Source organism: Pelodiscus sinensis, chromosome 5 (genome assembly GCF_052426305.1).
Source record: "Pelodiscus sinensis isolate ZL-2025 chromosome 5, ASM5242630v1, whole genome shotgun sequence".
In the NCBI taxonomy this organism is placed as follows: domain Eukaryota; kingdom Metazoa; phylum Chordata; order Testudines; family Trionychidae; genus Pelodiscus; species Pelodiscus sinensis.
In genome coordinates this window covers 107,416,276-107,423,718 of record NC_143056.1, presented here as the reverse complement: position 1 = coordinate 107,423,718, position 7,443 = coordinate 107,416,276, and the positions used below count along the sequence as shown (strand labels likewise).

Here is a 7,443-nt window from a genome sequence, read left to right as displayed (position 1 = left end):
AGCAAGGCCTGGGGCGCGTAGCCAATCAGGGTTGGCGCTGGGTCTCTGGCGGCCAATGGGGAGCGTGGGCGATGGTTTGTGGCGCTGGCTGTCCAATGGCGGCGCGGCGAGTGCAGGTTGCGGGGCCCGCCCGCCCGGCTCTGGGCGGTGCTGGAGCGGGCGGGCGCTGAGGCGGCCGTTTCCTGTCCTGGTGCATGGTGGTCGGACGGAGGAATTGTTGGAAAATTTCTCGGCGAGGTTAGTATATAAATGTGTTTTTACCCAGTGTGCCTTATTCTACCCACCGCCATCTCCGGCTGGGACTGCTGCACCGACTCGCCGGGCCCGGTCCCTCCGCGCCGCGCGTGGGGAAGCGGAGCGGGGCAGCTAGCGAGCGGGGCAGCGCCGACTGACATTAATAAAGCCGCGGTTCTTCCGCGCGCCCGCCTTGGACGTTTTCCTCCCCTCCCCCATTCTGCTTTCTACGCCCGCCGCTTCAGCGGCACCAGTACCCGCCCGCCGGCGCTGGGGCCTCGGGACGCTGCTCGGGGCCCAGGCAGCTGCCGAGCCGCTCCACAAGCCCCGGCCCGGGCGCGGGGAGGTGCCTAAGCCGGAGCGGCTCCGCTCGCGGGGGCTTTGCTCTGAACCCGGCCTCGAAGGGAGGGCGGCCTGGGCGCGCTGCGTCACGGAGCAGGTCTCTGCCTGGGCGGGTGTCGTCGCCGCTGCCCGCGCACCCTGCAGCCGCGACTTTCCATTGCCGCACGCGTCGCTCTGCCTCGGGGGCAGGCGCCCCCCAGCGCCGCCTCCCGCTGGAGAGATGCGGGGGCAGCGCTCGTAGTGCGATGCAGGCATGGAGCCGTGGCGCTGCTGAAAGGGCTTCTGCAGATTCCTTGCTCTGGTATTACTGTTGCGTGTTTAAGGGATGGAGTCTGCCGATCCCGCCGCACTTAAAATTGCCTTTTGCCCAGTTCGGCAAATACAAGTTTGCAGGTACTGGTGGGGTGTGAGGGAGGACGTGTCTAGCGTGGTTCAGTTTCCCTTAAAAATGCTTGGCCCTGGAGCCACGTTGGAAGCGTCAAGTCAGGTTTGGGAGGGGTGCTGCAGTGACAGTGAACGAGGGAGTTCTTAAATTTGCCAATCAACAAACAGTTCTCCATGCTCGAGCAGGAAAGGTTTATAAAGCAGCATTAAAGAGAACCGCACCAGTGAAGGGCTCTCCCACAGTGAAAGTTGGGAAGTAACTCATTCGTGAGGAAGCTGCTGTTCTATCACCACTATTTGTATACAGTGCCATGAGCATACATAATGTTTCACTAACCCTGCATTGTCAGATACACTAAAATAAACTTTTATCAGCTCATAAAAAAGCATATGGCGGTAGGGCTTTTTTTAACATAGCATTATTTCAGCATTTTTTTAACTTTTCTCCAGAATTTTACAGAAAATCCAATGGTAGGAAAAAACTCATTACTTTTACAAATAGATGTCCATATACTTTTAACAATTAAGGTGTCTTATGATTTTAAGATGAGTGGTATAAAAAGTAAGTTAAAAAAAAAAAAGAAATCCAGCAGTTGTGTTCTATATACAGCATTGTGGCTTAAATTTGAAGTTTTACAATTTGCATTAACTTGCAAAGTATGCTTAAATATTTACTTTTATTGGAATTTGGTTTATTTTTAAAGATTGTAAATAATACTTTTCTAGGACATATCTTAAAATTTTGGTTCCAGTCTTATAAATTTCCCAATTAGAGGCCTTTTTTCTGTAGCAGAAATAATGTCTGTCATGGTGGTTTCAGATAGGTAATAGTTACAATTTGTCTTTAATAACTTGTATCCGGGGGTAAAGGAATGTATATTTGGAATAACTGCATAAAATTAACTTTTGGTTATGAAAATATATTTTTAGAATTTCTAAGGTACTTTGTAACAGGCAAGCTTTAATGGCTTAGCTTTTTAGATTTCATTTTAATTAATTTTGTGATGGCTCGATCCTATGAGACTTCCACATTTTCTGGAGCATGGGTGGGGAACCTCAGGCCCATATGCCGGATATGGCTCCCAGCTTGCCTGGAGCCAGCCCCCCAGGCTCAGGGATCCCTCTCCCCCCCATTGGGAAACCTGTGCTGGGATTCTAGCCCCCTGCCATCCATCCACAGGGCTGGAGCATACAAAATCTAGTTTGGGCTCCTGTAGGCTCTGGTGTGTGAGAGTGAGGAGTGCATTTTTCCTTCTCAGGGTATGTCTGCAGTATTTCTCTTTCTAGAGAGGAATGCAAATGCAGCCGAGCAAAATTGCAAATGAAGCGTGGATTTGAATTTCCTGTGCTTCATTTGCATTAATGGCATCCAGGCGGTTTTTCGATATACCCTATTTCAAAAGATAAAAAGCAGTCTAGATGGGGTTATTTTGAGGAAAAAAGCCTTCTTTCAAAATAACCCTTAAACCTGAGGAATGCAGTGTAGACATACCCTCAGTCAGGGGCTTCTCGCTTAAGTGCGAAGAACTGATTATTCTGTGGGTAAGCAGCTCCCAGCCCAAAAAATGTTTCCCCACTCCAGTTCTAGAGGAGTAAGAGTGAATATTATTTTTATAGCAATATTTTTCAACTTAATCAGTAAAGAAAATAACTGTTTACTTAAGATGATGAGTGAAATACTATACATATAGTTAAACTACATGAAATAAACATTAAAATTATTTTACCAGTGAGCATCATCCTCAGAGTTTACTGCAGTCCGCATAAATTGCCTCTTTCTGATAGTTGTGGAATAACATAGTAAAGAATAAAATGGTCAGAAAAGATTAATATAATTTGTTGGGGGAAAGTCAACATGGTTTCTATAAAGGGAAATCAATCCTTACTAATCTGCTAGAGTTCTTTAAGGGGGTCAGCAGACAAGAGGGATTCAGTGGATATAGTGTACTTACCTTGTCCATGGATTTCTGGAAATCTATCTCCCCAAATGGCTCTTAAGTAAGTTGTCATGGGATAAGGGGAATTGATAACTGGTTAAAAAGACAGGAAAGAAAGGGTAGGAATAAATGGTAAGTTTTCAGGATGGAGAGAGGTAACTAGTGTCCCCCAGGGTTCCATATGGGACCAATCCTATTCAACCTATTTATAAATGATCTGGAGAAAGCGGTAAACAGTGAGGTGGCAAAATCTGCAGGTAACTGCTCAAGATACTTAAGACCAAAGCAGACTAGGAAGAGCTTCAAAAAGATCTCACGAACTAAGTGATTGGACAACAAAATGACAAATTACTTTACATTTATCAATATTAAATTTAATGCACATTGGAAAACATAATCCCAGCTATACATACAAAATGATGGGGACTAATTTAGCTATAACTATGTGAGAGAGATCGTGGAGTCGTATATCGTTTTCTGAAAACATTCACACAATATACAGCAGCAGTCAAAAAAGCAAACAATGTTAGGAATCATTAAATAAGGAGTAGAGAATAAGAATATCTTATTGCCTCTATATAAAACTATGTTGTACCCCCTCTTGAATGCTATGTACAGATATGGTCGCCTCATTTTGAAAGACACATTGGCAGTGAAAAAGGATCAGAAAGGCCAACAAAAATGATTAGGGGTTTGGAATGGGTGTTATATGAAGATACATTAAAAAGAATGAGACTTTTCAGTTCAGAAAAGAGGATATTAAAGGGGGGGATATGATTGAGGTCTATAAAATCATGACAGGTGTAGAAAAATGAATTAGTTATTTACTTGTTCCCATAACATAAGAACTAGGGGTCACTAAATGAAATTAATGGGTAGCAGGTTTAAAGCAAACAAAAGGAAGTTTTTCTTTGTGGAGCACACATTAAACCTGTGGAACTGCCTGCCAGAGGACTTTGTGAAGACCAGGACTTTAACAGGGTTCAGAAAAGAACTAGATAAATTCAGGGAGGTTAGGTCCATCAGTGGATATTAGCCAGGATGAGTATGAATGATGTCCCTAGCCTCTATCTGTCAGAGGCTGGAAATGTATGACAGGAGAAGGATCATTTGATGATTTCCTGTTTTGTTCATTCCTCTGGGCATCTGGCATTGGCACACAGGATACTGGGCTAACTGGACCTTTGGTTTGATTCAGTATGGTCATTCCTATGTAACATTGTAACAGGGTGTCTAAAGAATTATTATTCTGGTTTAGTTTATAAAGCCTCAATTCAAGGAACATTTATCCTATAGGCTTCATGTAGGTTTCATTGGGTCTACATGTGTTTGATTTATTGTACATGTGTACATCTGTGGTATCTGAATACTTCATAAACATTAATTTATTTTCACAATGCCCTGGTGAAGTAAAGTGGCATTATAACTATTTTATAGTGGGGGAGCTGAGGCTCAAAGAGATTAAGGTAAAAAACACAGATTTTTGGGTCTAAATAGATCTTGTGGATCTGATTTTTTCAAAGTACTTAGCATTACATAATGCTTTATTTGCCCAAAATGCAGTGCTCAAGATATGTCTATGTTCCAGTCCAAGTCCAAACATGTATATTTTACTGAGCCAATCCCAACCTCTCATTCTCTCTAGTCACTCCTATTATCTTCCTTTCCCTGGTTGCACTCAGTCCATCTGCCTAGCTGGTTCCAGTCTAGTTCCCGCTCAGTGCTTTATTGTTGATTGAAAATAATCTGAAAGCATCCTATACTTATGTGTGCGCAATTGTATGCCTGCCTCTTAGAACAGGCCAGAATAAAATAGGGATAGTTCATGAGCTTATGTCAAGTAAATGATAATAGAACTTTGCAACTATTTCCCTACTCTTTAAGAATATTTAACCATGCATGGTGTCTTTTAATGTCTGTTGCTTAACGTACAAACCTATACAGGCAGTCCCCGGGTTACGTACAAGATAGGGACTGTAGGTTTGTACTTAAGTCGAATTTGTACTTAAGTCGGAACTGGCACCCAGATTCAGCCGCTGCTGAAACTCACCAGCGGCTGACTACAGGAAGCCCGAGGCAGAGTTTCTCTGCCCCGGGCTTCCTGGAATCAGCTGCTGATCAGTTTCAACAGCAGCTGAAACTGGACGCCTGGGACAGAGCAGCTGGGGGAGTGCTGGGTAGGTCTCCGCAGCGTCGCACCTCAGCGCTACGGGGACCAACCCGGCAGCACCCCAGGTGTCCCCAAGTCAGCTGCTGCCGAAACTGATCAGTGGCTGATTCCAGGAAGCCCGGGGCAGAGCAACAGCAGACCAGGGAGACGCGGAGCAGCTTTTCTCGCCCCGGAGGATGAGGGCGGCGGTCCCACCGCCCGCATCCTCCAGGGCAAGAAAAGCCTGGTTCGTAAGTGCGGATCCGACATAAGTCGGATCCGCGTAACTCGGGGACTGCCTGTACTTCGTTTTATAATTATATTTTTAAGTTTGGTGGAATAATTGAAAGGATTGATTCTGAGCTACAGATACTTGCTTAAGACATTGACCACAAATGTTTAAGTTAATGCTGAAAACTGAATAAAAAGATGTTACCAGTTTAATAGTGAATAAATATCTACATCACAATAATTACAACAAAAGCTGGCAATCTTATTGGTAATTTCAGTACAATTTAAGAATTGAATCAGTGTAGTGGCAGGAAATTGTTTCTAGTGATTTCATTTTGACACTTTCGACAAATGCAATGAAGTTAAACAGCACTGAAAAAGTATGCTTGACATTTTTTGACATTGATGATCAAGTATAAAAGATTGTTCTCATGACATGTCTTCTCTTTTTCACATCTTCAAGCCTTCCTTCGTTTGCCTTTTGTTTCTTTGAAAATGCTCATTAATAAAACCAGAATTCTTCTTTTTCTTCGGAAATTAGCATTCTCAAGCACTCTAGAATTGTGAAAGTATTTTCAGGACTATATGAGGAATAGGAATTAGGTTTCTACATTTCAACTCTTTAGAAACTATGTGAACAAGGATCCTACTCCTTATACATACTTGTACTTGTGTATTCTAGCAATAGCTCCTTTATATAACATGATGGTTTTACGTCTGCTTATTCAGCTTTTTTTAATGTTAAAATCAATTGCAAAAATATAGTACTTATTGTGATACTGTCTCTTTTCACTTATAACTTTCTGAAAAAAATCATTTTGTAATAAAACTTGTCATGCTTGATTTCATCACAAAAACAATTTCTGCACGTGTTGTTTTATGCAATTGCTCTAAATATGCCTTGCACCCTAAAAAGTAAGCAATCACAAAATATTCATAGGTTTGTGATCAAGGTCCAGGGCAGGCCTTGGGAAAACCGTCTCATCCTGGCATGTTTAGCATGAGCAGTTAGGGACTGGCAAAGAACCCTTCAATTCATAACTTACATACCTTTCCACATACAATGTCAGTTATTAATACTATAGCTAACAACCAATTTGAGACAGTCTACTCTAATGTCCAGTATCAGTCCAGAAAATATTTAAATATTTACAGCGTAGTTTCTCCCCAACACCAGTCGTCCTTGGTGCGGAGCAACTGTTTTTATATTGTACCTGTGTTTGTACAGGATTTATTTTTATGATGACACTGGTGGGGGGGGGAGTACATGTTGGCTTCTTCTAAGTCAGATTCTTTTTCTCTTGCCTTCTTTTTAGAAACTTCCTTTTACCTCATCAGTCATTCATTGGATCGTATATCATCCCTACTTTTATTCCTTTCGGCTTTATACCTTATTACTTTCAAGATCTTTCCGCTTGGTTGTCAGGACTTTTGTTTACAATGCACATTTTCTTACCCAAACTTAAGCTAACCTCTAATTCTTTAATTTCATATTTATTCTACAGGCATTTACAATATTGTCTTTACTGACACTCTTACTGAGTATGTTTATGTTTAAAAAAGTCTGTGAGTTTATTGGCCAGTTGGCAGCTCTAGAGACAATCCTCTTCCCAAGACAGGTGCACCATGCTACTGCAGTGTAAGCTTCCCACCCTGCCTCACCAGTCTCACTCTGCTTTTAATTCTAGGTGTAGTCACTCTGACTCAAGGAATGATTGATTCTCTGTGCTTGTTGACCTTGTCTGCACAGGAGCAATGTGGCATGCTAATTGCCCATAATACATCTGTACCACGTCTTGTATTCACTCATGTATTCCCAGTGTTGCGCAGAGGCTTGCTCCAAGTTTTGAATTAGGCTGACTTTGAGCTGTGCTGAGCAAGGCTTTGTTGCCCCTTTTGCCAAATCCAGAAATACAGTGCATTTTGTATAGGATCACTGGTGTAATTATCTTAACCATGAAAATAGTTTAACTGTCCCTCAGTCTACTACTTAACTGGCCATTATACCTTCTGAATTTTAAAGCACAGGGATAAGGATGTTTGAAGCTGCACTCTCCAGAGACCTCAACATCATGTTGTTTCCCCAGAAGGTTTTTTAAATCTGACTTTTTTCAGAAAGCCTTTCAAAATCTTCCAGGGGTCACTGCTTCAGGAAGCTATTTTGGA

At 42.6% G+C, this 7,443-nt stretch overlaps 1 protein-coding gene across 2 annotated transcripts in view; it reads left to right on the top strand.

Moving 5' to 3' along the window:
• Positions 1-93: 93 nt before the first annotated feature.
• ZNF143 (zinc finger protein 143) overlaps positions 94-7,443 on the top strand; it is a 140,483-nt gene continuing 133,133 nt past the window's right edge. The window contains exon 1 of one of the 2 annotated variants that reach the window (XM_075927952.2): positions 94-237. The gene's annotated coding sequence lies outside the window, so the exon portion shown is untranslated. Of the gene's footprint in view, positions 238-667; positions 970-7,443 lie in introns of those variants that run through there. The other variant, XM_006129090.5, reaches the window with a different exon arrangement.